Raw genomic sequence first — 8,896 nt, 5'->3', positions numbered from 1 at the left:
CCTTTCCAGGGGATTTTCAATGCTAAAAATAGTTTTCTTACAAACATCTGCTTTCTTTACTTCTCAACATGTACATGTTCCAAAATCCAACTTTCTTTCTTTCTCTCTCTCTCTCTCTCTCTCTCTCTCTCACTCACTCACCCGCAGCAGCTACACACAAAAAACACGCACTCTCACCCAACACTCGCCGGCAGGGCCGGCAGCAGATTGGACGCTACGTCCAGATCCCTGATGGAAACAGTTAAGGATGCCAAGCTGCACGACGTCTTCAGCAACCCTGCAGACGGAGCGCAGCGTAGATACACCTGGTCGCGGCCAGACGGGTCCATTCGTTCCAGGATAGACTTCCTGTTTGTGTCCCGTGCATTCACAGTCAGATCCACCGAGGTCAAGCCGGTGTTCTTCTCTGACCACTGCCTCCTACTGGCGGACTGCCACTTGGAGGAAGACCTGAGGGTGGGCAGGGGGGCATGGAAGCTAAATGTGCAACTGCTGACCCCAGAGAACATTGAGGAGCTCAAGAGGGATTACAAAGGTTGGAGAACCGTGAAACCCCTCTTTGAGTCCCTGACACACTGGTGGGAAGTGACCAAGGGAAGCATCAAGAGGTTTTTCATCCGCAAAGGCACCCAGAAAGCTAGAAAGGAACAGAGGGAAATGTCCCGACTCCAGAAAAAGATGCAGAACCTGCTCCGGCTGCAGTCGATGGGGGTCGATGTCAAGGAGGAGCTCCAAGAGGTGAAGGGCCAGCAAGCCTCGCACTTTGCCTCGGAGGCCTCCAAGATCATCTTCCATTCCAGAGTCCGCTCCGTGGAGCAGGATGAGACGTGCTCACGTTTCTTCTTCCAAAAGGTACACAGAGAGCGCTCTGTGATCAGCAGCCTGAAGGAAGAAGACGGCTCAGTAAAGTCATCACGGTCCGACATTCTGAGGATCAGCAAATCCTTTTATGCCGGATTGTATGACGTGAAGCCCACGGACAGCACGGCCTCCCAGTCCTTCCTGTCCTCTATCACGGAGGTCTTAGACCACAGCACGCGGGAGAGCCTGGACAAACCGCTAACTCCTGACGAACTGACTAAGGCCCTCGAGTCCTTCGAGAAGAATAAAACCCCCGGAAGCGACGGCTTGCCGGCGGAGTTGTATTCGGCTCTGTGGGACTTGATCGGGCCAGACCTGCTAGGAGTGTACGAGAGAATGCTCCTGGCCGGTAGTATGTCAGAATCCATGAGGAAAGGCATCATCACCCTCATCTACAAGCACAAGGGGGAAAGGGAGGAAATTAGAAATTGGCGACCCATTTCACTGTTGAATGTGGACTATAAGATTCTGTCCAAGGTCATCGCCAACCGGGTCAAATCCGCTCTGGAATTGGTGATTCACCCTGACCAGACCTGCTCTGTGCCAGGCAGGAAGATCTCTGACAGCATGGCGCTGCTCAGGGATACGATTGCCTATGTACAGGACAGGGGTGTGGATACCTGCCTCATCAGCTTGGATCAGGAGAAGGCCTTTGACAGAATATCGCACACCTACATGGGGGATGTGCTCTCCAAAATGGGCTTTGGGGAGGGAATTCGAAATTGGATCCAACTGCTCTACACTAACATCAGTAGCGCAGTCTCAATCAATGGGTGGGAAACAGATAGCTTTCCGATTAAATCTGGAGTCAGGCAGGGCTGTCTTCTCTCGCCTGTCCTTTTCGTGTGTTGCATAGAACCCTTTGCCGAGTCCATCAGGAACGACCCGGGCATAAGAGGAGTGACGATCCCAGGCAGTGGAGGCACTCAGGTAAAAGCCTCCCTGTACATGGACGACGTCGCCGTCTTCTGCTCGGATCCGCTGTCGGTGCGCAGACTGATGCACATCTGCGACCAGTTCGAACTGGCCTCGGGAGCCAAGGTAAATCGTGGGAAGAGCGAGGCCATGTTCTTTGGGAACTGGGCTGACCGATCCTTTGTCCCCTTCACTGTCAGGGCTGACGGCCTGAAGGTGCTGGGGATATGGTTCGGAGGGACCGGGGCATGCGTTAGAAACTGGAAGGAGCGAGTGGCTATGGTGAAGAGGAAACTGGGCATGTGGGATCGACGCTCCCTCTCCATTGCGGGTAAGAACCTGGTCATCAGGTGTGAGGTACTCTCGCTGTTGCTGTACGTGGCGCAGGTCTGGCCCATTCCAGACTCCTGCGCGACGGCGATAACTCGAGCCATCTTCCGCTTTATCTGGAGGTCGAAAATGGATCGGGTCCGCAGGGACGCGATGTACAAGCCTCTAGATAAAGGGGGAAAAAACGTGCCCAACATCGCCCTCATACTGATGGCCACCTTTGTGTGTGGCTGCATCAAGCGGTGCGTAGACCCTCAGTACGCAAACACCAAGTGTCACTACGTGCTGAGGTTCTACCTGTCCCCGGTGTTGCGAAGGATGGGTCTGGCCACGCTGCCGCGGAACGCTCCAAGTAGTTGGACCGTGCCGTACCACCTGTCCCTGGTGGAAAAATTGATGCAGAAAAACACCTTTGACCACAAGTCCATCAGGCAGTGGTCAGCACGTAACGTCCTAGAGGCCCTGAGGGATAAGGAGAGGGTGGACCCTGTGGGATGGTTCCCCGAGCAGACTGTCAAAGTCATTTGGCAGAATGCCTCATCGCCAGAACTTTCCAACAAGCACCAAGACGTAGCTTGGCTGGTGGTGAGAAAGGCCCTCCCCGTCAGATCCTTCCTACACGCCAGGAGTCTCACCCCCTCTGCACGTTGCCCTCGAGGTGGCTGTGGTGGGGAAGAGACCGTTGTCCACCTCCTTGTGGATTGTGCCTTTGCAAAGAAAGTCTGGAGAGAGATGCAGTGGTTGCTGTCGAGGTTCATCCCGAGCAGTTCTGTGACACAGGACTCTGTGCTCTACGGGCTCTTCCCAGGGACACACACCGAGACAAACATCGACTGCAGCTGGAGGATCATCAACTCGGTGAAAGAGGCGCTTTGGTCTGCCCGAAACTTGTTGGTCTTCCAGCACAAAGAGTTGTCCCCGACCGATTGTTGCGGACTGGCACAATCCAAAGTCCAGGACTACGTGCTGAGGGACGCACTAAAGCTTGGGGCAGCTGCCGCAAAGGCGCAATGGGGAAGGGTCGCTGTCTAAGACCTTTCTACCACAGCGCACCGAGAGACTGGGAACTGTTTAGAGCCCCTCGGGCTGTACAGATCAAAATGAAAGGCTGTAAATGATTGTAATATTGTTTGTACTGATGCACCTGGTGATACATTTTGTAAAAGTTTAACCTGGATTGTACCCTTGTAATGTTGTTTTTGAAATGGTTTTGAATGTGATTGAAGATATTTTATGAATAAAGTATATTTTTACAAAAAAAAAAAAAAAAAATCTGTACAGAATATCGCACACCTACATGGGGGATGTGCTCTCCAAAATGGGCTTTGGGGAGGGAAATCGAAATTGGATCCAACTGCTCTACACTAACATCAGTAGCGCAGTCTCAATCAATGGGTGGGAAACAGATAGCTTTCCGATTAAATCTGGAGTCAGGCAGGGCTGCCCTCTCTCGCCTGTCCTTTTCGTGTGCTGCATAGAACCCTTTGCCGAGTCCATCAGGAAGGATCCGGGCATAAGAGGAGTGACGATCCCAGGCAGTGGAGGCACTCAGGTAAAAGCCTCCCTGTACATGGACGACGTCGCCGTCTTCTGCTCGGATCCGCTGTCGGTGCGCAGACTGATGCACATCTGCGACCAGTTCGAACTGGCCTCGGGAGCCAAGGTAAATCGTGGGAAGAGCGAGGCCATGTTCTTTGGGAACTGGGCTGACCGATCCTTTGTCCCCTTCACTGTCAGGGCTGACGGCCTGAAGGTGCTGGGGATATGGTTCGGAGGGACCGGGGCATGCGTTAGAAACTGGAAGGATCGAGTGGCTATGGTGAAAAGGAAACTGGGCATGTGGGAGCGACGCTCCCTCTCCATTGCGGGTAAGAACCTGGTCATCAGGTGTGAGGTACTCTCGCTGTTGCTGTACGTGGCGCAGGTCTGGCCCATTCCAGACTCCTGCGCGATGGCGATCACTCGAGCCATCTTCCGCTTTATCTGGAGGTCGAAAATGGATCGTGTCCGCAGGGACGCGATGTACAAGCCTCTAGATAAAGGGGGAAAAAACGTGCCCAACATCGCCCTCATACTGATGGCCACCTTTGTGTGTGGCTGCATCAAGCGGTGCATAGACCCTCAGTACGCAAACACCAAGTGTCACTACGTGCTGAGGTTCTACCTGTCCCCGGTGTTGCGAAGGATGGGTCTGGCCACGCTGCCGCGGAACGCTCCAAGTAGTTGGACCGTGCCGTACCACCTGTCCCTGGTGGAAAAATTGATGCAGAAAAACACCTTTGACCACAAGTCCATCAGGCAGTGGTCAGCACGTAACGTCATAGAGGCCCTGAGGGAAAAGGAGAGGGTGGACTCGGTGGGATGGTTCCCCGAGCAGACTGTCAAAGTCATTTGGCAGAATGCCTCATCGCCAGAACTTTCCAACAAGCACCAAGACGTAGCTTGGCTGGTGGTGAGAAAGGCCCTCCCCGTCAGATCCTTCCTACACGCCAGGAGGCTCACCCCCTCTGCACGTTGCCCTCGAGGTGGCTGTGGTGGGGAAGAGACCGTTGTCCACCTCCTTGTGGATTGTGCCTTTGCAAAGAAAGTCTGGAGAGAGATGCAGTGGTTGCTGTCGAGGTTCATCCCGAGCAGTTCTGTGACACAGGACTCTGTGCTCTACGGGCTGTTCCCAGGGACACACACCGAGACAAACATCGACTGCAGCTGGAGGATCATCAACTCGGTGAAAGAGGCGCTTTGGTCTGCCCGAAACTTGTTGGTCTTCCAGCACAAAGAGTTGTCCCCGACCGATTGTTGCGGACTGGCACAATCCAAAGTCCAGGACTACGTGCTGAGGGACGCACTAAAGCTTGGGGCAGCTGCCGCAAAGGCGCAATGGGGAAGGGTCGCTGTCTAAGACCTTTCTACCACAGCGCACCGAGAGACTGGGAACTGTTTAGAGCCCCTCGGGCTGTACAGATCAAAATGAAAGGCTGTAAATGATTGTAATATTGTTTGTACTGATGCACCTGCTGATACATTTTGTAAAAGTTTAACCTGGATTGTACCCTTGTAATGTTGTTTTTGAAATGGTTTGGAATGTGATTGAAGATATTTTATGAATAAAGTATATTTTTACAAAAAAAAAAAAAAATCTGTTCTTATCAGTTTAATATCTGATACGTCCCTTATCTGGGGACCATATATTAAATTGATTTTTGGAGCAAGGAGATGGAATAGGGGCTTGCTCCGTCCACTCCACGCATCGACCCGGTATTGCAGTATCTCTGGGAACGGTGCACCCTCCCCTTTCCAGGGGATTTTCAATGCTAAAAATAGTTTTCTTACAAACATCTGCTTTCTTTACTTCTCAACATGTACATGTTCCAAAATCCAACTTTCTTTCTTTCTCTCTTTCTCTCTCTCTCACTCACTCACTCACCCGCAGCAGCTACACACAAAAAACACACACGCTCACCCAACACTCACAGACAGCACTCTCATCTCACAAACACTCTACCTCACTTATACAAAAACAGCTTTCACTTGCAAATACACCTCTCAAACACTCTCTCAGCTGCACCTTTCGCCTCACAACATTTTAAACCAGCTCTCTGCTGCCGCTGCCGCTGCTGCTGCTGACACAGCAACAAACAAAACTCACACCTCAAAGCTCACACACTTTACACAGCTACTCCGAAACCTCTACATCCACATTCACACAATCCTTACATTGCACAAGGAGCCCATTCCGCCCGTCGTGCCTGCACCAGCTCTCCCGGTGAACATTTCACCTCGTGCCTTTCTCCTGCCTTCTCCACGTAACCCGGCACATGCTTTCTTTTCAAATAATCATCTCATTCCCTCTTCAATTGAACCTGCCTCCGCCGCGCTATCAGGCGGTGCATTCCAGACCCTGACCGCTCGCTGCTCCTATCGCTTTTGCTTCTTTTGCCAGTTACTTTAAACCTGTGCCCTCTCCTTCTCGATCCTTGCCCCGGTGCAAACAGTTTTTCCCTATCTACTCTCTCCAGACCCCTCATGATTTTCAATACCTCTATCAAGTCTCCTCTCGGACTTCTTTTCCCCAAGGAATACAGTCCCAACTTCTCCAATCTTACTTCATAACTCAACTTCCTCGCCCCTGGAACCAAACTCGTAAACCTCTTCTGCACTCTCTCCAATGCCTCCACTACCTTCCTAAAATGCAAGTCAAAATGCAATCCCTCAGAGTCGGCATGGCTTTACGAAGAGTAAATCGTGTTTGACTAATTTGCTAGAGTTCTTTGAAGATGTGACAAGCAAAGTGGATAACGGGGATCCTGTAGATGTAGTATGTCTGGACTTCCAGAAGGCATTTGATAAGGTGCCGCACAAATGATTAATACACAAGATAAGATCACACGCAGCTAAGGGTAATATATTAGCTTGGATAGAGGATTGGCTAACCAACAGAAAGCAGAGAGTCAGGATAAATGGGTCTTTTGTGGATGCCAAGCTGTAACTAGTGGGGTGCCACAGGGTTCGGTCCTCGGGCCCCAACTATTTACTTGGATTCAGGAGTAGAAGGTACTATAGCTAAATTTGCAGATGACACCAAAATAGGTGGGAAAGTAAGTTGCAATGAAGAAATAAGAAATTTACAAATGGATATGGACAGGTTAGGTGAATGGGCCAAAATTTGGCAGATGGAGTTTAACTAAGTTAAATAAGTTTAATAAGTGTGCGGTTATCCATTTTGGTCAGAAGAATAAAAAGGCGACTTATTATTCAAATGGAGAGAAACTTCAGAAATGCTTCAGCACAGAGGGATCTGGGTGTCCTCGCGCACGAATCGCTGAAAGCTAGTATGCAGGTACAGCAGGTAACAAGGAAGGCAAATGGAATCGCTTCTCGGCCTTTTGGCTAAGATCAAGTGTTGCAGGGGCGACACCATGGTCCTGCCAAGGCAAGGTCGGGATGGAAGGGCGATAACCAATCGCAATCCAAATCCATACCGTGGGTTACCTATCACCGTCCGAGTCACGGTGAACCACAGCGAAGGAGGATCACCTATGGATCGGGGCTTCTTCACCAGGAGGATCCTGTTGAAGGCGTGCGGCTTCCAAGCTACGGAGATCTTCACCCTGCAGGACTCCCGCAAAGGCGGTTATTTTGACGTGACGTTCAAGCGGGTGGCAGACTGCGTCCGGCTCCTGAGGGTGTTCGAGGAGAAGAGAGACCTGCCGGAGATGAAAATCCTGACGGCGGAGCCGCACTTTTCTCTGCCGTTGCAACGGGAACGTGTGGTGATGGTGCATGTGTACAACCCCTTCGTCCCTGTCGCCGACGTGGTCACCTTCCTCACCAGGTACGTCGATAAGGTGGGGAGCGGCACCGAGATTCGAGACGACTTGGGGATCTGGACAGGCAAACGCCTGTTTAAGGTCACGCTAAAGACCGATGGTAAGGGAGCCATTTTCCACCCTCCTTCCAGTTTCGCTATCGGGGGAAACCGTGGCTACCTGGTCTACGCTGGGCAACCCAAGCATTGTCGCTCATGCGGCAAGTCTGGTCATGTGGCGGCCAACTGCAGCGCCTCCCTCTGCAAGATCTGCAAACAGGAAGGGCACCAGACAAAAGACTGCAAACAGGCCAAGTGCTGCAACCTGTGTGGCGAGGCAGGTCACCTCTACAGGACCTGCCCCAAACGCTGCCGTACTTACGCACAGGCAGCCAAAGCCGACCAGGGGGAAGCAGAAGAAATGTTTCGTGTCACTCCAACCACCAAGGCCCCCAGGGAGCTCAACGGGACAAAGGAGGACACAGAGAGAGACAAGGTGGAGAAAGAGATTGAGGCAACAGAGAGCCAACCAACAGCACTACCCCCTGAACCTCCCAGTCCTCAGGACAGCGAATCAATGGAGGAGGAGGCAGCAGTGGAAAAGCAGCAGGGGGAGTGGCGGACGGTGAAGAACAAGAACAAGAAAAGTAAGAGGGAGCGAAGAAGAAGCAAAGGCGTTTCCCAGAGAAGCGGCAAGAGGCGTCTCCCATCCTTGGTGTTTGGGTCTACACACAGCTTGATACAGCCATACACAAAGGTGGCCATCAGGATGAGGGTGATGTTGGGCATGTTTTCTCCCCCTTCATCCAGAGGTTTTTTACATCATGTCCCTGCAAACATGGTCCACTTTTGACCTCCAGACAAAGCGGAAGTTGGCTCGCGTGATCGCCACAGCGCAGGAGTGAGGAATGGGCCAGACCTGCGCCATGTACAACACTGAGAGTGCCTCACGCCTGATGAGCAGGTTCTTACCCGCAATGGAGAGGGAGCTTTGCTCCCACAAGCCCAGTTCTTTTCTCACCATGGCTACTCGCTCCTTCCAGTTTCTAACGCATTCCCTGGTCCCTCCGAACCATATCCCCAGCAGCTTCAGGCAGTCTGACCTGCTGGTGAAAGGGACAAAGCTTAGTTCAGTTCCCAAAGGGCACGGCCTCGCTCTTGCCACGGTTTACCCTTGGCACCCGAGGCCGGTTCGAAGTGGTCGCAGGTGTTGATCGGTCTGCGCACCGATGTGTGAAAAGTGGGGAGTTGACCGTACTACCGCATCACCACACTGCCCCAGGTCCAATAGCATGGCGGAATGTATATACTGTAAAGTGCTTACTTATGAAATGTCAGCAAAGTAAACAAGGCTTGTGACGGCCTGTCACAATGCTACACCTTAGAGCGACAGCGCTCAGTGCAACCACTCCTTCACCAGCAGAATTACAGTGCGAACAACCCTTCCCAGTCATCATTGGACAAAAGGTATGACTACAACACCCA

At 52.0% G+C, this 8,896-nt stretch overlaps 1 pseudogene; it reads left to right on the top strand.

Annotated features, from left to right (window-relative positions):
• Positions 1–5,217: 5,217 nt before the first annotated feature.
• LOC144674706 (U2 spliceosomal RNA) lies at positions 5,218–5,395 on the top strand (annotated as a pseudogene).
• Positions 5,396–8,896: the final 3,501 nt, after the last annotated feature.

This window comes from Cetorhinus maximus, unplaced genomic scaffold (assembly GCF_964194155.1).
Source record: "Cetorhinus maximus unplaced genomic scaffold, sCetMax3.hap1.1 HAP1_SCAFFOLD_760, whole genome shotgun sequence".
In the NCBI taxonomy this organism is placed as follows: domain Eukaryota; kingdom Metazoa; phylum Chordata; class Chondrichthyes; order Lamniformes; family Cetorhinidae; genus Cetorhinus; species Cetorhinus maximus.
Note: the sequence above shows the minus strand (reverse complement) of the source record. Positions and strands in the feature narration are given on the sequence as shown.